Source organism: Anabas testudineus, chromosome 9 (assembly GCF_900324465.2).
Source record: "Anabas testudineus chromosome 9, fAnaTes1.2, whole genome shotgun sequence".
Taxonomy (NCBI): domain Eukaryota; kingdom Metazoa; phylum Chordata; class Actinopteri; order Anabantiformes; family Anabantidae; genus Anabas; species Anabas testudineus.
The window spans coordinates 1-21,923 of NC_046618.1; the positions used below are offsets into that span (position 1 = coordinate 1).

At 40.3% G+C, this 21,923-nt stretch overlaps 1 long non-coding RNA gene across 1 annotated transcript; it reads right to left on the reverse strand.

Moving 5' to 3' along the window:
- Nucleotides 1-6,435: 6,435 nt before the first annotated feature.
- Nucleotides 6,436-7,334, reverse strand: LOC113151001. Its single transcript, XR_003297692.1, has 3 exons — nt 7,236-7,334; nt 6,724-6,926; nt 6,436-6,559 (listed from the first exon to the last, which is right to left on the reverse strand). It is a non-coding gene; the product is annotated as an uncharacterized LOC113151001 (long non-coding RNA).
- Nucleotides 7,335-21,923: the final 14,589 nt, after the last annotated feature.

The following is a 21,923-nucleotide window of genomic DNA, read 5'->3' on the forward strand; positions in this document are numbered from 1 at the left end:
CAAGACATGTGTTAGTGTTAGTGTACGAGCACTTTGTTTTATATAACAAAAGGTTATTTGCCATCAAATATGTTGCATTTGGACTAAATATAAGCAGGAAAACTCCTTCTAACTCCTTTTGCTATCTTGCAGCCACTATTCTTTTTTCCAGTACAAAATCCTTATTATGCTCGCAAACGCTTTCTCTCGTCAAGAGAAGCTCTTCAGCATAGACATGTGTGTAGTGTAGTGTACAAGCAATGTTTATAAACAAAAGGTTATTTGCCATCAAATATGTTGCATTTAGACTAAATATAAGCAGGAAACTCCTTTCTAACTCCTTTTGTATCTCTGCAGCAACTAAAGCTATTTTTATGGTCGCAAACGCTTTCTCTCGTCAAGAGCAGCACTTCAGCATAGACATGTGTGTAGTGTAGTGTACAAGCAATGTTTATAAACAAAAGGTTATTTGCCATCAAATATGTTGCATTTAGACTAAATATAAGCAGGAAACTCCTTTCTAACTCCTTTTGTATCTCTGCAGCAACTATTGCTTTTCTCCAATACAAAATCCTTATTATGCTCGCAAACGCTTTCTCTCGTCAAGAGAAGCACTTCAGCATAGACATGTGTGTAGTGTAGTGTACAAGCAATGTTTATAAACAAAAGGTTATTTGCCATCAAATATGTTGCATTTAGACTAAATATAAGCAGGAAACTCCTTTCTAACTCCTTTTGTATCTCTGCAGCAACTAAAGCTATTTTTATGGTCGCAAACGCTTTCTCTCGTCAAGAGAAGCACTTCAGCATAGACATGTGTGTAGTGTAGTGTACAAGCAATGTTTATAAACAAAAGGTTATTTGCCATCAAATATGTTGCATTTAGACTAAATATAAGCAGGAAACTCCTTTCTAACTCCTTTTGTATCTCTGCAGCAACTATTGCTTTTCTCCAATACAAAATCCTTATTATGCTCGCAAACGCTTTCTCTCGTCAAGAGAAGCACTTCAGCATAGACATGTGTGTAGTGTAGTGTACAAGCAATGTTTATAAACAAAAGGTTATTTGCCATCAAATATGTTGCATTTAGACTAAATATAAGCAGGAAACTCCTTTCTAACTCCTTTTGTATCTCTGCAGCAACTATTGCTTTTCTCCAATACAAAATCCTTATTATGCTCGCAAACGCTTTCTCTCGTCAAGAGAAGCACTTCAGCATAGACATGTGTGTAGTGTAGTGTACAAGCAATGTTTATAAACAAAAGGTTATTTGCCATCAAATATGTTGCATTTAGACTAAATATAAGCAGGAAACTCCTTTCTAACTCCTTTTGTATCTCTGCAGCAACTATTGCTTTTCTCCAATACAAAATCCTTATTATGCTCGCAAACGCTTTCTCTCGTCAAGAGAAGCACTTCAGCATAGACATGTGTGTAGTGTAGTGTACAAGCAATGTTTATAAACAAAAGGTTATTTGCCATCAAATATGTTGCATTTAGACTAAATATAAGCAGGAAACTCCTTTCTAACTCCTTTTGTATCTCTGCAGCAACTAAAGCTATTTTTATGGTCGCAAACGCTTTCTCTCGTCAAGAGAAGCACTTCAGCATAGACATGTGTGTAGTGTAGTGTACAAGCAATGTTTATAAACAAAAGGTTATTTGCCATCAAATATGTTGCATTTAGACTAAATATAAGCAGGAAACTCCTTTCTAACTCCTTTTGTATCTCTGCAGCAACTAAAGCTATTTTTATGGTCGCAAACGCTTTCTCTCGTCAAGAGAAGCACTTCAGCATAGACATGTGTGTAGTGTAGTGTACAAGCAATGTTTATAAACAAAAGGTTATTTGCCATCAAATATGTTGCATTTAGACTAAATATAAGCAGGAAACTCCTTTCTAACTCCTTTTGTATCTCTGCAGCAACTAAAGCTATTTTTATGGTCGCAAACGCTTTCTCTCGTCAAGAGAAGCACTTCAGCATAGACATGTGTGTAGTGTAGTGTACAAGCAATGTTTATAAACAAAAGGTTATTTGCCATCAAATATGTTGCATTTAGACTAAATATAAGCAGGAAACTCCTTTCTAACTCCTTTTGTATCTCTGCAGCAACTATTGCTTTTCTCCAATACAAAATCCTTATTATGCTCGCAAACGCTTTCTCTCGTCAAGAGAAGCACTTCAGCATAGACATGTGTGTAGTGTAGTGTACAAGCAATGTTTATAAACAAAAGGTTATTTGCCATCAAATATGTTGCATTTAGACTAAATATAAGCAGGAAACTCCTTTCTAACTCCTTTTGTATCTCTGCAGCAACTATTGCTTTTCTCCAATACAAAATCCTTATTATGCTCGCAAACGCTTTCTCTCGTCAAGAGAAGCACTTCAGCATAGACATGTGTGTAGTGTAGTGTACAAGCAATGTTTATAAACAAAAGGTTATTTGCCATCAAATATGTTGCATTTAGACTAAATATAAGCAGGAAACTCCTTTCTAACTCCTTTTGTATCTCTGCAGCAACTAAAGCTATTTTTATGGTCGCAAACGCTTTCTCTCGTCAAGAGAAGCACTTCAGCATAGACATGTGTGTAGTGTAGTGTACAAGCAATGTTTATAAACAAAAGGTTATTTGCCATCAAATATGTTGCATTTAGACTAAATATAAGCAGGAAACTCCTTTCTAACTCCTTTTGTATCTCTGCAGCAACTATTGCTTTTCTCCAATACAAAATCCTTATTATGCTCGCAAACGCTTTCTCTCGTCAAGAGAAGCACTTCAGCATAGACATGTGTGTAGTGTAGTGTACAAGCAATGTTTATAAACAAAAGGTTATTTGCCATCAAATATGTTGCATTTAGACTAAATATAAGCAGGAAACTCCTTTCTAACTCCTTTTGTATCTCTGCAGCAACTAAAGCTATTTTTATGGTCGCAAACGCTTTCTCTCGTCAAGAGAAGCACTTCAGCATAGACATGTGTGTAGTGTAGTGTACAAGCAATGTTTATAAACAAAAGGTTATTTGCCATCAAATATGTTGCATTTAGACTAAATATAAGCAGGAAACTCCTTTCTAACTCCTTTTGTATCTCTGCAGCAACTATTGCTTTTCTCCAATACAAAATCCTTATTATGCTCGCAAACGCTTTCTCTCGTCAAGAGAAGCACTTCAGCATAGACATGTGTGTAGTGTAGTGTACAAGCAATGTTTATAAACAAAAGGTTATTTGCCATCAAATATGTTGCATTTAGACTAAATATAAGCAGGAAACTCCTTTCTAACTCCTTTTGTATCTCTGCAGCAACTAAAGCTATTTTTATGGTCGCAAACGCTTTCTCTCGTCAAGAGAAGCACTTCAGCATAGACATGTGTGTAGTGTAGTGTACAAGCAATGTTTATAAACAAAAGGTTATTTGCCATCAAATATGTTGCATTTAGACTAAATATAAGCAGGAAACTCCTTTCTAACTCCTTTTGTATCTCTGCAGCAACTATTGCTTTTCTCCAATACAAAATCCTTATTATGCTCGCAAACGCTTTCTCTCGTCAAGAGAAGCACTTCAGCATAGACATGTGTGTAGTGTAGTGTACAAGCAATGTTTATAAACAAAAGGTTATTTGCCATCAAATATGTTGCATTTAGACTAAATATAAGCAGGAAACTCCTTTCTAACTCCTTTTGTATCTCTGCAGCAACTATTGCTTTTCTCCAATACAAAATCCTTATTATGCTCGCAAACGCTTTCTCTCGTCAAGAGAAGCACTTCAGCATAGACATGTGTGTAGTGTAGTGTACAAGCAATGTTTATAAACAAAAGGTTATTTGCCATCAAATATGTTGCATTTAGACTAAATATAAGCAGGAAACTCCTTTCTAACTCCTTTTGTATCTCTGCAGCAACTAAAGCTATTTTTATGGTCGCAAACGCTTTCTCTCGTCAAGAGAAGCACTTCAGCATAGACATGTGTGTAGTGTAGTGTACAAGCAATGTTTATAAACAAAAGGTTATTTGCCATCAAATATGTTGCATTTAGACTAAATATAAGCAGGAAACTCCTTTCTAACTCCTTTTGTATCTCTGCAGCAACTAAAGCTATTTTTATGGTCGCAAACGCTTTCTCTCGTCAAGAGAAGCACTTCAGCATAGACATGTGTGTAGTGTAGTGTACAAGCAATGTTTATAAACAAAAGGTTATTTGCCATCAAATATGTTGCATTTAGACTAAATATAAGCAGGAAACTCCTTTCTAACTCCTTTTGTATCTCTGCAGCAACTAAAGCTATTTTTATGGTCGCAAACGCTTTCTCTCGTCAAGAGAAGCACTTCAGCATAGACATGTGTGTAGTGTAGTGTACAAGCAATGTTTATAAACAAAAGGTTATTTGCCATCAAATATGTTGCATTTAGACTAAATATAAGCAGGAAACTCCTTTCTAACTCCTTTTGTATCTCTGCAGCAACTATTGCTTTTCTCCAATACAAAATCCTTATTATGCTCGCAAACGCTTTCTCTCGTCAAGAGAAGCACTTCAGCATAGACATGTGTGTAGTGTAGTGTACAAGCAATGTTTATAAACAAAAGGTTATTTGCCATCAAATATGTTGCATTTAGACTAAATATAAGCAGGAAACTCCTTTCTAACTCCTTTTGTATCTCTGCAGCAACTATTGCTTTTCTCCAATACAAAATCCTTATTATGCTCGCAAACGCTTTCTCTCGTCAAGAGAAGCACTTCAGAATAGACATGTGTGTAGTGTAGTGTACAAGCAATGTTTATAAACAAAAGGTTATTTGCCATCAAATATGTTGCATTTAGACTAAATATAAGCAGGAAACTCCTTTCTAACTCCTTTTGTATCTCTGCAGCAACTAAAGCTATTTTTATGGTCGCAAACGCTTTCTCTCGTCAAGAGAAGCACTTCAGCATAGACATGTGTGTAGTGTAGTGTACAAGCAATGTTTATAAACAAAAGGTTATTTGCCATCAAATATGTTGCATTTAGACTAAATATAAGCAGGAAACTCCTTTCTAACTCCTTTTGTATCTCTGCAGCAACTATTGCTTTTCTCCAATACAAAATCCTTATTATGGTCGCAAACGCTTTCTCTCGTCAAGAGAAGCACTTCAGCATAGACATGTGTGTAGTGTAGTGTACAAGCAATGTTTATAAACAAAAGGTTATTTGCCATCAAATATGTTGCATTTAGACTAAATATAAGCAGGAAACTCCTTTCTAACTCCTTTTGTATCTCTGCAGCAAATAAAGCTATTTTTATGGTCGCAAACGCTTTCTCTCGTCAAGAGAAGCACTTCAGCATAGACATGTGTCTCGTGTAGTGTACAAGCAATGTTTATAAAAGTATACAATCAATGTTTATAGGCAAAACCTTATTTAGCATAAAATATATGCCTCTAGACTAAATATAACCAGGAAAATCTTTTCTTACTGTTTCTGAATCTGTGCAGCAACTAAAGCTTTTTCAACTATTCAAATTCCTTATTATAGTCGCAAACGCTTTCTCTGAGCCAGAAAAGCATAAAACCATCGGCATGTTTGTAGTGTAGTTTACAAGCAATGTTTATAAACTAAAATGTAATTAGTTTTCAAATATGTTGCCTCTAGACTAAAATCTAAGCAGGAAACTCCTTTCTAACTGCTTCTGAATCTATGCAGCAACTAAGGCCTGTCTAACCATTCAAAATCCTTATTATGGTCGCAATCGGTTTCTCTCAGCTAGAGAAGCACAAAACCATAGACGTGTGTGTAGTGTAATGTACAAGCAATGTTTATAAGCAACACGTAGTCATTCATCTCACATATTCTGTATATATACTGAGATTCTCTGTTTTGATGTTATTGTGTATTTGTGTTGGTTTGGATCTTTTCTGGTTGTGTTCTGGTTTCATTCTTTCTCTGTTGAGAACAACTGTTTTTTGAATCTTGAATCATAACATGTTACACTGTAACTGTAAGTTTCCCTTTCTACTGTTGATTGAATTAAAGATTGATATTTTACTTTATCAATCGCATTAGTTCCATATCAATTCATTTCAGACAGCAGGTGATTAGTAAACTTCTCAAATGATTTCATTTCTAAATGATTTTATTTTATCTCCAACACATCATATTCTGTTGTTTTTACTGGGTTACATCACACTCTACTGTCACTGTCATCATGTGTTGTTGCGCAAAAAAAAAGAATACTTTATATTTTTAAGTTTGAACAAACATTTATTTTCATAACAAAATTCAAATGTAACAGTTTACAGTGTTTATTCCATATTCATTTGTATTCAGACACTTTACATCATAAGGGTAAGATATAGAGAGTTAGAAAAACCCAGAAAAATGAGCAGCACTAGGCGACAGTGGAGAGGAAAAACTCCCAATAATGGAAGAAACCTCCACCAGAACCAGGCTCAAGGGGAGTGGCCATCTGCCTTGACCAGTTGGGGTGAGTGGAAAGAGGAGAGAAAAAAAAAACAACAACGAGCAGCAGACAAATCACTGAGCTGGTTGGTTGCTCCACATCTGCACACACGTACAAGACAGCTCTGAAGCTGAGGATCCCTGCAGAAAGGTCCAGAGACACAGAGACATAGAGAAAGAAACACAACTATGGTAAGTTTAATCTGATTCAAAAATATGTTGTCTGAGTTCAGTAAGACCAGATAACTGCAGGAATAAATCAATAAACTCCATAAATAACCTTTAAAATACAATAACAGACTCACATTGCTGAAATGGTGTCAGGTGTAGTTGAGGATTATGTGGAGATGAGGAAGTCTCCTCTAGGTGTGGGGTCCTTTCTGGTGAGTAGAGAAGCAGGAGTTGGTGGTGAACATGGATGAAGGAGAAAAGGAATACATCTTCTGTAGAAGGACTTGTCCTTATGTCCCGTGATCAGTTCCTGGATGTTGTTGAAGTCCAACATAACCTGAAGAAAACCACAAACAACATGTGCTGTGTGAAAATAGCTCAAATCAACAAGGTTCCTTTCTGAAGGTCCTACTGCAGACACCCTGATGTTTTATTATTTAAACAATTTCAGATCAAAGATCCACAGTCACCATGACAGGACTCCCAGCCGTGTATACAACTATAAAAGTCACATTTTCATCTGACTGGTTTTAGAATCTTGATTCTTTCTTCAATGTTTTAGAAAATCAAACAATTTAAAATGAATGTCTGAACACTGACACAATAGGCCAACCTCAGACTTTTCTACAGTGGACTTTTTTACTACCTTAAGTTCCCAGTTTAGTGGGAGGAAGAAGAGTTGTTTCAATGAAGCTCAGTCCTGGTTTCCACAAGATGCAGGTTCCTGTTTGGACTGTGTGATCTTCACTCATCAAGAACATGGAAACACCTGAGAAACAAAGAACATGGTTCATTTAACAATAATACAGGTTGAATTGACCAGATGAGAAAAGCTGGAGAAAATACTTTTGGACAACAGGTGACTGCTGGAATCTGTGGGTGGAGGTGGCAACTGCAGGGAGCTGGTAGAAGCTGACAGACAAAGGTTGAAGGTGGATGAGTGATTATTTGTGTGGCTGTTAGAGGCTGTAGATGGTGGATGTAGGTGGAGGATGAAGGTGGTGCTGCATGATGTGAAAGAGCAGTGGAGGGAGGCTGGAATTGGAGGATAAAGGTGGTGCTGCATGATGGCAAAAGCAGCAGAAGCAGGGTAAAGGTGGTGCTGCATGATGTTAAAGGGAGCAGAGGTAGAGGTGGTGGATAAAGGTGGTGCTGTATGATGGTATAGGCAGCGGAGGGAGGCTGAAAGTGGAGGGTGAAGGCGGTGCTGCATGATGGTATAAGCAGCGGAGGGAAGCTGGAATTGGAGGATTAAGGTGGTGCTGCATGATGTTAAAGGCAGCAGAGGTGAAGGCGGAGAGTGAAGGTGGTGCTGCATGATGTTAAAGGCAGCAGAGGTGAAGGTGGAGAATAAAGGTGGTGCTGCATGACGTTATAAGCAGTCGCTGATACAACTGCTGGTACTCTCCCACTGAGCAGTTGTGGATTCTCAGAGGGAAGTCGGGCATCAGTGGAGCAGTGGAGGGTCGGGGCTGGGGGCCTCGTTGGAGACAACTGGCAAGTCGGCGTGTGGTGGAGGTCTGAGGAGTGGACACCACATCCTCCTCTGGCTGGACAGTAGGAGCCTCTGAGGTCCTCTTCCTCTTCCTGGGACGCTTGACAGCAGCAGCAGCAGCCTGGTGGACCTTTGTTAGAAAATGGAAACACACCAGATGACGTCAGGTTTTCATCAACTAGTTACTTAATATCACACGTTAGCATCTGACCAGAGACAAATGTCCATCAGATGGACACAGCAGATGAGTTTGTTCAGCTTAAACATCCAATTTGACCAAATTCAAATGATGGACAGTAAAAGTGAAGTTGAAACAGAAACAAAAAACTGAAGCTGTTATAGTGTTATCATGGAGCCTGATTATTAAGGGATTTAAATGGGGGAGAATAATTTTAAATTATTAAATTAAATTCTGGATTTTACAGGAGAAATATGATCTCTCTTGCTAATTCCAGTCAGAACTCTGGCTGCAGCATTTTGGATTTACTGGAGGCTTTTAATGAGTTATTGGGACATCCTATTAATAAGGAATTACACTAGTCCAGTCTGGAAGTAACAAATGCATGGACTAGTTTTTCAGCATCACTTTGGGACTTTGGCACTTTAGATGCTGCTAATTTTAGCAATGTTTCTCAGGTGAAAAAAGGCAGTTCTAGAGATATCTTTGATGTATGAAGTGAAGGAGATATCCTGATCAAAGTAACTCAGATTTTTCTTACAGTATTACTTGAGGCAAAAACTAAGTCATCAAGGGTGAGAACGTGATTAGACATAGTGTCTCTGAGATTTTTAGGCCCAAACAGTATAACCTCTGTCTTGTCTGGATTTAGGAGAAGGAAATTGGAGGACATCCAGGCCTTTATGTCTTTTAAGCATGCTTGAAGTTTGACTAATTGATTAGTTTCTCCTGGTTTCATAGATAAGTATAGCTGGGTATCATCTGCATAACAATGGAAATTTATAGAGTGTTTCCTAATAATATTGCCTAAGGGGGGCATATATAAAGTGAAAAGAATCGGTCCAAGCACAGACCCTGTGGAACTCCATAGCTAACTTTGCTGTGCATGGAAGATTCATCATTAACATGTACAAACTGAAATCTGATAGATGCGAAAGAAACCACTCTAGTGCTGTTCCTTTAATCCCAATGACCATGTTCCAGTCTGTGTAATAAAATGTTGTGATCTATAGTGTTGAATGCAGCACTAAGATCTAACATGACGAGTATAGAGAGTAGTCCATTGTCTGATGCTAATAGAAGATCATTAGTGACCTTTACCAGTGCTGTTTCTGTGCTATGATGTACTCTAGATGCTGACTGGAAATCTTCATACAAGTTATTGCTGCGCAGGTGCTCATACAATTGCTTAGAATTTTCAAGAATTTTAGAGCTAAAGGGCAGATTGGATATTGGTCTATAATTCGCTAAGACCCCTGAGTCCAGCGTAGCTTTTTGAGTAGGGGCTTGACTACAGCAACCTTAAAAGCCTGTGGTGCGTAGCCTATTTGTAAAGATAGATTGATCTGATCTAATATGGACGTGCTGATCAAAGGTAAGACATCCTTGAGGAGTCTAGTCGGGATGGGATCTAAGAGACATGTTGATGGTTTAGAGGAATTAATTACTGAAATTAAGGCTCAACCGAGCTATGACTCTTTGTCAGCCTGGCTACAGTTCTGAAAAGAATTCTGGGGTTGTTCTTATTTGCCTCTATTAATGAGGAGTAATATGAGTTATGAGATAAGTTCTAGCTTTACGGAGGGCTTTTATATATATATATATATTTATTATATATATATTTATATATATATAAATATATATATATAAACTATCTTTTCAGGCTAGGCAATATTCATTTAAATTGGTGGAGCGCCACCTCCTTTTCAGCTTACGTGATTTCTGCTTTAAGCTCCGGATTTGTGAATTGTACCATGGAGCTAACTTCCTCTGACTCACTAGCTTCTTTTTCAGAGAAGCAACAGTATCAAGTATTGTTCCAAGTGAAGCACCAGTACTATTAACAAGATAGTCCACTTGTCCTGAAGTAACGTTAAAATAACTGCCTTCCTCTGTGTTGGTACATGGCTCTGAAATAAAAGATGGAATCAGTTCCTTAAATTTGTCGACAGCATTTTCACATAAACATCTAATGTAGTGAATCTTATCAGTAGGTGTGGTAAAGTTTGGTACTGTAAATTCAAATGTAATTAAGAAATGGTCAGATAAAAGAGGGTTTTGGGGAAAAACTATTAACTAATCAACTTCCACACCGTATGTCAGAATAAGATGAAGGGTGTGGTTAAAACAGTGAGTGGGTTTATTTACATTTTGTGTAAAACCAATGGATAGTGAATTAAATGCAGTGTTGAGGCAGTTATCAACATCTACATGGATATTAAAGTCACCCACTAAATTGACTTTATCTGCACTAAGAACTAAATCAGATAGAAACTCTGAGAATTCAGTTAAAAACTCAGAGTAAGGGACAGGAGGACAGTACACAATGACAAACAGGACTGTCCATCCATCCAATCTCATCCGCTTATCCGGGGCCGGGTCGCGGGGGGAGCAGCTTAAGCAGAGATGCCCAGACTTCCCTCTCCCTAGACACCTCCTCCAGCTCTTCCGGGGGGACACCGAGGCGTTCCCAGGCCAGCCGAGAGACATAGTCCCTCCAACGTGTCCTGGGTCTTCCCCGGGGCCTCCTCCCGGTGGGACAGGACCGGAAAACCTCCACTACGAGGCGTCCCGGGGGCATCCGAAACAGATGCCCAAGCCACCTCAACTGGCCCCTCTCGATGCAGAGGAGCAGCGGCTCTACTCCGAGCTCCTCCCGGGTGACTGAGCTCCTCACCCTATCTCTAAGGGTGCGCACAGCCACTCTGAGGAGGAAACTCATTTCGGCCGCTTGTATCCGCGACCTTGTCCTTTCGGTCATGACCCAAAGCTCATGACCATAGGTGAGGGTAGGAACGTAGACTGACCGGTAAATCGAGAGCTTTGCCTTTCGGCTCAGCTCCTTTTTCACCACGACGGACCGGTACACCGACCCCGGTCTGCCAGTCCAGAGGTACTGTCCCCGATCTCCACGCGATGCTGCAAAGGCGTGTCAACCAAGACAGCCCTACAACATCCAGAGACTTAAGGTACTCGGGGCGAATTTCATCCACCCCTGGTGCCTTGCCACCGAGGAGCTTACTGACTACCTCGGTGACTTCGACCAGGGAAATGGACGAATGAACTTCCAAGTCCCCAGCCTCTGCTTCCTCAACAGAAGGCATGACGACGGGGTTGAGGAGATCCTCAAAGTATTCCTTCCACCGTCCTACAACGTCCCCAGTCGAAGTCAGCAACTCCCCACCTCCACTGTAAACAGTGTTGGCAGGAAACTGCTTTCCCCTTCTGAGGCGCCGGACGGTTTGCCAGAATTTCCTTGAGGCAGACCGATAGTCCTCCTCCATGGCCTCGCCAAACTTTTCCCAGGTCTGAGTTTTTGCCTCTGCGACCGCACGGGCTGCGGCACGTTTGGCCTGCCGATACCCATCAGCTGCATCAGGAGTCCCACAGGCCAACCAGGCCTGATAAGACTTCTTCTTCAGCTTGACGGCTTCCCTTACTTCCGGTGTCCACCACCAGGTTCGGGGATTGCCGCCACGACAGGCACCAGAGACCCTACGGCCACAGCTCCGAACAGCCGCATTGACAATGGAGGTGGAAAACATGGTCCACTCGGACTCAATGTCTCCAGGCTCCCTCGGCACCTGATTGTAGCTCTCCCGGAGGTGGGAGTTGAAGACTCCACCAGACGTTCCCAAAGACCCTCACAATACGTTTGGGTCTGCCAGGTCTTTCCAGCTCCCTCCTCCGCCATCGGATCCAACTTACCACCAGGTGGTGATCAGTTGACAGCTCAGCCCCTCTCTTCACCCGAGTGTCCAAGACATATGGTCGGAGGTCAGATGACACAACCACAAAGTCGATCATAGACCTCCGACCTAGGGTGTCCTGGTGCCACGTGCACTGATGGACACCCTTATGCTTGAACATGGTGTTCATTATGGACAAGCTGTGACTAGCACAGAAGTCCAATAACAAAACACCGCTCGGGTTCAGATCAGGGAGGCCGTTCCTCCCAATCACGCCCCTCCAGGTATCACTGTCATTGCCCACGTGGGCGTTGAAATCCCCCAGTAGGACGACAGAGTCCCCAGTCGGAGCGCCTTCCAGTACCCCTTCCAGAGACCCTATGAAAGCTGGGTACTCTACACCGCTATTTGGCCCGTAGGCACAAACAACGGTGAGAGACCTATCCCCTACCCGAAGGCGCAGGGAAACAACTCTCTCGTCCACCGGGGAAAACTCCAACACATGGCAGCTGAGCTGGGGGGCTATAAGCAAGCCCACCCCTGCCCGCCGCCTCTCACCATGGGCAACTCCAGAGTAGAAGAGAGCAAACAGGACTGGTTTTTGATTTTTCCAGGTAGGATCAGAGAGGCTAAGAGTGAGGCTCTCAAATGAATTAAAACTATGTTTAGGTCTGGGGTTAATTAATAAACTTGAGAGGGAGATTGCTGCTACTCCTCCCCCCCGACCTGTGCTTCAAGGAACATGATAATTTATATGACTTGAGGGGGTTGACTCATTTAGAGAGACATATTCATCCTGCTGTAGCCAGGTTTCAGTAAGACAAAATAAGTCTATTTGATGGTCAATTATCAAATCATTCACTAACAGGGATTTAGACGAGAGGGATCTGATATTTAAAAGTCCACATTTGATTGTTTTCTTTTTATTTTGTCCTAAGAGAGGAGTCCTCTTTATTTGTATTAGGTTTTTATGAATCACTCCTCTTGGGTTAGTTTTTAAAAAATAATAACTTAGGTGGTCGGGGAGCAGACACTGTCTCTACGAGGTTATGGTAGTTTTTGGGGGGTGACGGCTGTAAGGAAGCTGCAGAGAGGTGTGTAAGACTGTGTCTCTGCGTCCTGGGCTCCACTCTGACATGTCAGGGTTTAGGTCGTCTAATAAACTCTGCCATATTTCTAGAGAGCTGAGATGCACCATCTAAGATGGGATGGATGCTGTCTCTTCTAATCAGCCCAGGTTTTCTCCAGAAAGTTCTCCAATTGTCTCTGTAGCCCATGTTGTTTGCGGGACACCACTTAGAGAGCCAGCTGTTGAATGACGTCATGCGGCTAAACATGTTGTCACTGGTCAGATTGGGAAGGGGCCCAGAGAAAACTACGGAGTCCGACAACGTTTTGGCAAAGTTACACACCGATTCAACGATCATTTTAGTGACTTCCGATTGGCATAATCTTAATTAACTCCTGTGTGATTTATAATTTTACTGTATTTACTTTTATCCTTAGACAGGAGTTATAAATAGGATTTGACGTCGCCCGCTTTGGCCCTGGGGAATATTGTTGTGAAGTGGTGTTATCCTGTACATCCACAGTGCTGTGTAGGGACATTTGTTCTCTTCCTTTGCCTTCTTCCATGCCGCTTTCACAGCTCTTTGAGCTACGCTGTTGGCTTGAAGTATGTGCACACTGTTCCTGCTGACATGTCGGGCAGTAGCCTCATGTCTGGAAAGTGAGAATAGTAGTCCTCGAGAATCTGATATTTGTGTCCACTGAATTCAAATATGTCAGATCCAAGTGTTTCCCAGGGGTGTGTTGCAAGGTCAGGCTGAATTATTCACACTTTCTCTTGTGCTGGCTGAAACGTGTTGCATACTTGGCATCCTTTTATCATTTCTCTGATGGTGTTGCTAATACCTGGCTAAAACACTGACTCTCTGTCCAGCAGTATACATTTGATCTCGCCCTGGTGACCTGTATGCAGAATGTTTACAATGTCATTTCCTTCTTCCAAAACAAGATCGCACCTGAATGTCCAATATTCCCATAATTAAGGTGGGCATTGCTCCCTGTAGTTGGCCAACCTTTGTAGATGGTATCTTTGAGCATGTTCAATGTCGGGTTGTGTGTCATTGCTTCTTTGAGTGTTGTTACGTCGATCAGCCGTGCAGTAGTAGTTATGAAATCAACATCAGATTGATGACTTGTAGTTGTACCTATTGTTGTTTTATGGCAGAATAAATCCCTCAACTCTCCAACTCCAATCTCAACTAACATGCAAAATACAACAACAGACTCATGTTGCTGAAATGGTGTCAGGTGTTGTTGAGGATTATGTAGAGATGACAAAGTGTCCTCTAGGTGTGAGGTCCTTTCTGTGAGGGGTGGCTGTGGCTGTGGCTCAATAGGTAGAGCAATTGTCTGCCAAGCACAGGATTGGTGGTTCAATTCCCAGCTGCCACATCACATGCCAAAGTGTCCTTGGGCAAGATACTGAACCCCAAGTTGCCCCTGGTGAGTCAGGTCAGCTGCATAGCAGCTCTGCCATCAGTGTGTGAATGGGTGAATGAGATGCAGTGTAAAGCGCTTTGAGTACCAGCTAGGTAGAAAAGTGCTATATAAGTGCAGACCATTTACCATTTCTGGTTAGTAGAGAAGCAGGAGTGGGTGGTGATCATTGATGATGGAGAGGAGGAAATCTTCTGTAGAAGGACTTGTCCCTATATAGATCTGGAAGATTTTAAACTCCAAAAAAACCTGGTGAAAAATATAAACAATAAGTGTTATGTTAAAGTCCCACACCTGGCAAAGTCTGAGCATAAAAATTCTACTGCAAACACACTGGAGCTGTATTATTTGAAGATCCAGATCACAGAACCACAATCATCATGACAGGACTTCCAGCCCGAAGACATTTGTTCCACCTTCTACCCTCTCTGTCCCCATATTGTCTGTCTAGTTCTACACTGACATACTGTATAAAAGTCCCATTTTCATCCATTGTTTTTAAAATCTTGATACTGTGTCTCCCACAGCTTCTGCTTGATGCGACGTCCCAGCTCCAAACTGTACGGACGAGGTCGGGAGGGAGTGTAGGTAAGTTGGAGCAGTAGAGTTGACCACTCTGTAGGCAGGAGACAGAGCTTTGAACTTAATCCTTGCTGCCACAGGAAGCCAATGGAGAGAGTTTTCATGTGACATGAAAACACCTTGAGCTGCGATGTTGAAGAACCTGTCGCCTTTGTTGATGTTGAAAATCGTTTTTTATTTCAGCAGCATGAAAAGAAATATTTGAAGACAGATGTTGAACAACTGTGTTGAGTTGCTGAGCAGTTGCAGAAACGTTTATCAAGCTGCTGTGTTGCTCAGGAATTAAACTCAGTGCTGAATAAATCCAACACATCAATGAAAACTACACCCACAAAGTAAAGAACAGGTTTTAACACAAGCTTTGACTGATGCTGCAGAAAAGAACTGTAACCAGTTCATCTGTATGTTTATGTTATGTTTAAAAAAAACGCTAGTGCAGCTTTGTCAGTTTTTCTCTGATACACATAAAATAGGCTGATCCACTCACTGAACATCAACATCTCCAACAGATCTGCAAAGTAAACGATTCTTCACAGACCCATTTCAAAATACTCACTGTGAAGCAACATTTAAATCACTAAAACGTTATTATGATTTCAGAAACATGCATAACATATCTGAACAAATCTTTTCAAAAGATCTTTCACTTTTTCTCAGCTGTTTTTTCCTGCAGCTTTTTATTGTTGCCTATCAACAGTGAACAGTGTGTAAGTAAGTGAGTAAACAAGTTAAACCAAATACAGGAAATATAAAGAGTCATGTTTCTGATCTCATCATCAGCTGGGAGAATAATAAAAAAAAGGCAGGTTGACACTCCCGGTTGTGTGGATCATCGACTACCTCACTGACTGCCCCCCGTACGTCTGCTTACAAAACGGTGTGTCTGACACTGTGGTCTGTAGCACAGGTGCTCCACAGGGGACAGTTCTGTCTCCATTCCTCTAATTTACTTACTTCAGGTATGACTCAGAGTCCCGCCATCTTCACAAGTTCTCTGATGACTCTGTGTTACACCCTGAAAAGGGAAAACATCTATGAAGATGTCTGTTTAGTAGACATGAACTTCACTCTATGGCATCTTTATGAAGAATGTTCCACAAAACATAACAGACCTAGAAGACACCAGGTTCCACAATAGCTGTCTATTGACATTACAGTCTACTTCAGTCGCAGTCCGTCTGGAAATCATCTCAGTTCATAAAATTCTGTACATGTTCCTTATATACAAAATGTGCATCTGAACAGTTCAGTGACTCATTATCCTGTTTTACCGTAACAAACAAAAACAAATACACAGAAAGTCACCTGAGCTCTTGGCTACATTATTCTCCTGAGTTTCCCTCCATTCTCACAGATCTAACAAACATTTGTCTTTACCAACGTCAGTATACATACAGTAGGTAACAGTAACATGTTTCAATAAACACACGCATGACATTTGAAAGTTTCAACAATCCAAACAACTTGTAAAGCTAATCATGCATGTTGACACTGACTATAACCTGGGCGGTCACATCTCTGCACACTCTGATTTAAATTAGTACTAACCCAAATAAACCCAAATGTGCAACAAGTTCCATCTGTTTAACATACCTTGTAAATATGTAGATGTTTATTACGGGTTATCCATCACGTTTTTCACCAACATTAATAGACACATTAGACACAACACAGCGCGTTTGTTACACTGAACATACTGTAGCGGCCCAGAGGTAGGGCACATTGTTCTTGTGGTGTTTGATGCTGCTTTTCCAATTCCTGTTGTTATGTGGCGTGTAGTTCTTTTGATTGGTGCTTTTATTTTGTAGTGTATATAGTTGAGTGACGTTAGGTGTACTTACGGAGGGAGAGGAATTAGGGGACCCGGGAGAAAGAGGCGGGAGATTCAGTGGTTCCGGGGTGACTGAATGCTGAACTGAGACCTGTGGTCACTGTTTGTTCTTTTATATAAAAATGTTGCACACGGACTTCACTCTTTAGCATCTTTATGAAGAATGAAACTATCGCAGCGAGAGCGCCCCCTTCTGGATATTCACAGACACAACTAATTAATGACCGTGTAATTTAATACAGATACAGTGAATTTACTGTTGTAAACAGATCATATTACTGTTTTATTACAGACCATGTTACTGTTTTATCACTGACCATGTTACTGTTTTATCACAGACCATGTTTCTGTTTTATCACCGACCATGTTACTGTTTTATCATAACTATTAGAGAAAAAATTTATCAAATCCTCCCTGCATACAGCATGTACTGTACAGCAACTCTAGATTCATCTGCAAGATCACGCTCGTACTTATACTGCTTCCTCCCCGTAGATCATTCTGAATTAATTTCAGTAATTAATTCCTCTAAACTATCAACGTGTATCTTAGATCCCATCCCGACTCCTCAAGGATGTCTTACCTTTGATCAGCACGTCCATATTAGATCAGATCAATCTATCTTTAAAGGAACAGCACTAGAGTGGTTTAAATCGCATCTATCAGATAGATTTCAGTTTGTACATGTTAATGATGAATCTTCCATGCACAGCAAAGTCAGCTATCGAGTTCCACAGGGATCTGTGTTTGGACCGATTCTTTTCACTCTATATATGTCCCCCTAAGGCAATTTTACTAGGAAACACTCTATAAATTTCCATTGTTATGCAGATGATACCTAGCTATACTTATCTATGAAACCAGGAGAAACTAATCAATTAGTCAAACTTCAAGCATGCTTAAAAGACATAAAGGCCTGGATGTCCTCCAATTTCCTTCTCCTAAATCCTGACAAGACAGAAGTTATACTGTTTGGGCCTAAAAATCTCAGAGACACTATGTCTAATCACACCTTGTCTTGTCACCCTTGATGACTTAGTATTGGCCTCAAGTAATACTGTAAGAAATCTCTTGAATTATCTTCGTTCAGGATATCTCCTTCACTTCATACATCAAAGATATCTCTAGAACTGCCTTTTTTCACCTGAGAAACATTGCTAAAATTAGGAGCATCCTGTCCCAAAGTGATGCTGAAAAACTAGTCCATACATTTGTTACTTCCAGACTGGACTATTGTAATTCCTTACTAATATGATGTCCCAATAACTCCTTAAAAAGCCTCCAGTTAATCTAAAATGCTGCAGCCAGAGTTCTGACTGGAATTAGCAAGAGAGATCATATTTCTCCTTTGTTAGCTTCCCTTCATTGGCTTCCTGTAAAATCCAGAATTGAATTTAAAATTCTTCTCCTCACTTATAAATCCCTTAATAATCAGGCTCCATCTTATCTTAAAGACCTTATAGTTTCATATCTTCCAAGCAGAACTCTACGTTCTCAGACTGCAGGTTTACTTCTGGTTCCTAGAGTTTCCAAATGTAGAATGGGAGGCAGAGCCTTTAGCTATCAAGCCCCTCTCCTGTGGAACCAGCTCCCAGTTCAGGTTCGGGAGGCAGACACCCTCTCTACATTTAAGACTAGACTTAAAACTTTCCTTTTTATAAAGCTTATAGTTAGAGATGGATCAGGTGACTCTGAACCATCTCTTAGTTATGCTGATATAGCTTAGTCTGCTGGGGGACCTCTACTGATAAACTGAGCTCCTCTCCTCTCTCCTGTATCATTAACTTTGTGTCTTCTCTCCTCTCCCTCTCCCAACGTTCTTGCTGCTTGTTGTTGTCTTATTGCCTGCTGTTCTTTTCTCTCTTCTCTCTCCACTCACCCCAACCGCTCGAGGCAGATGGCCGCTCACTATGAGCCTGGTTCTGCTGGAGGTTTCTTCCTCTAAAAGGAGTTTTTCCTCTCCACTGTTGCCTAAAGCTTGCTCAAATGGGAGTGTTTGGTTTTCTCATAATATTTTTTACCTTCTGTTGTGAATTGGGGCTATACAAATAAAACTGAATTGAATTGAATTATCACTGACCATGTTATTGTTTTATTACAGACCATGTTACTGTATTATCACAGACCATGTTACTGTTTTATTACGGACCATTTTACTGTTTTATCACAGACCATGTTACTGTTTTATCACTGACCATGTTACTGTTTTCTACATAATAAATAGTACATTTACATAGTTTTTAATGTTACCATATTGCTATTATTTCAAAGGATGGTCAACTTCACAAATGAATTCTGTATTGTTAATATGGTTTTTAGCTTCAATATCTGTTACACCTATCAGAACTTCCATCTACCACATGTGCAGTTGTAGGATGTATTCAGAGTGGAGACGTCACAGAGTATCAGGGAGTGGTGGACAGTTTTGTGGACTGGTGTGGACTAAACCATGTCAAAGTCAACATTAGTAAAACAAAGGAGCTCGTTCACGACTGCGCATGTGCACGGAGGAGATAAACCCAATAGCGACAGCTCTAAGAGGGCAAAGCCTATATGAAATAGAACTGACTAACTGAGGTGGGGGTTTAGACTCCATACAAGGCTTGCTTTTCTTGTTTTTACTGGGGTTGTAGTGTACTGAGGAGTACATTGTTCTCCACTACACTTCTATTATTATCTTATTTTATCTTGTAACTGAAAGAAACAGAAAGAAAAAAAATTAACAAATAATACATAACGTTACACATTTCGTGTGTTACACTCAGTAGCTTGACTTGTATAAAGCTAATTCCGAAAACATGCACACATTATTTATCACAAGTAACAATTCTAACATTCTTCTAATGTCCATAAACATGTTCATACTTGATGGCATGACAGGGGTTATTAATGCAACAGCTGAGGTTAAATCTAAGATTGAGAGGATTCAAATAATAGTCAAGGCGACAAGTCATCATCTAGACATGAAAAATTGAGGTAGGAAGAATGAGCTTAGCTTGCAAATGAGTCAAGTGGTTCAATGTGTGGGTTAATTTTACTGCTGATGTTAATACTTCAGTGGAATGCAAGGAGTTTAATTGCAAACAGTCTTGAGTTCAAGAAGTGTATTGTTGACAAAAAGTAAAGAGCAGATGATACATGTATTCAGGAGTCTAGGTTAAATCCGCAGATTTCGTTGTCGGTGGATCTGTTGCTGTTAGCTGTGACGTGGGTGTGAGTGGTGCATCACACTTGTGAAAAGGGGAGTTCTGTGTAGAATTTTGGGAAGAGGATCTGATATGGAATATGTAGTGGTATAGGTGTGGATGGGAAAGAAGAGTGTGGTAGTCATAAGCTTGTATGACCCCTGTAAGAGGTTAGTGTTAGCTAGGCTGGATGGGATTGAGGGGGTGGATACGGAAAGTGTTATTTTATGTGGAGATTTCACTGCACATAATGAACTGTGGGGAAGTGACAAAACTGACAATAACGGGCAGGTAATAGAAGAATTGATGGACGAAAAGAATTTAGTTTGTTTAAATGATGGGAGGTTGGACATAAACACAAATAGGGAAGTACTGGATCTGACGATGGTGTCAAGCCCTTTGGCTGCAGGGATAAATGGAGGTTACACAAGAAGGGAAACATTGGAAGTGATCACTATCCAGTGTTCTGTAAAGTTAATGGGCAAATGACAATATCAAGTGAGGATAGAGGAGGGAGGTGGGTGTTTAAGAAAGCTAGGTGGGAGTTATTTAGGGAAGTTAGTGACATGAAATTGTGTATGATAGAAGATGGAGATCTAGAGACACAGCTGTCTCCCTCACATAAAGAATAATCAGGCATGCTGGTGAGAGCTTTTGTGAAAGTGTATGCTTCTGAAAATCTGTTGATGGATGGACAAAAAGGAAGCGAGCAAACAAGGGAGGAAAATAAAGATATGTTGGGCCGGAAGGATGATGTTGTTGATGACGTAAATGTACCATTTACAATGGGAGAGTTAGTGAGAGTAATAGCTAAGACTAATAAACCAGCTCCAGGGAAGGATGAGATTTGTTGTATTATGTTCAAACAGCTAAGCAGCATTGGACTAAATAAATTGTTGTCATTGTTTAATAGGGTATTGGAAATGGGGAAAGTGCCAAAAGGTTGGAAGGAAGCAATTTAAATAAAGACACCAGGACAGGATCAGAGCAAACCTGGAAGTTATAGGCCTATAGCTTTAACATCTAATATATGTAATATTATAGAGCAAACCTGGAAGTTATAGGCCTATAGCTTTAACATCTAATATATATAATATAGAGATTATGAAAATGTAAGAGGGGCTTATGTAAACAATGTGCTTGTAGTGGCCATGTTTTTTTGATGAAGAGAAGGATTATGATAAGATGTGGAAGGATGGATCAATCAAGGTACACAGGTTGGGGATTGGATAAGTGACTTTTGTCACTGGATAAGTGACTTTTCGAATGGAAAAAGTATCCAGGTCAAGGTGGTTGACACCAGATTTAAAGCTCTTGACGTTATTGATCCAAAGCACTAAGACTTTGCACCTGTGCAACTAGGATATCCTTTGTGTATGCTGTTTAGGTGGAAATAGGGGAAATGCCATTGTGCTTACCAAGAAAGCATCTCTTAGTTAATTATTGGTTAGGTTTAAAGGCATATGTGGATGACCACCCCACAAAAGAGGTTTTGGAGGATTGTTGGAAATGAATGGGCATGAATAAGGAGAGTTTTGGACAAGTGGGAATTGAGGCAGCAATAGAGATGAAACTCCTAAAGAGAGGGTTTGATTCAACTACGGAGGTTGGAGAGTCCAGTTGTATACTTGGCAGTATCAAGGATTAAAAAGGAAAGGGAAATTGCGGATTTAATGATCTTATTTTATTTAATGACAGATGGATCCCAGATCTGGCAGAACCTGTGCTGCAGTTACAGTGCTGAGTCATAAAACGAGCATATTCAAAAGAACATCAAATGATTTGAGCGTATATTCAATGGAAATGTATGCAGTTGACAAGTTAGGCCAGGTCAGGTTCTAACATACAGGGATTCTGCTTCTGTACTGT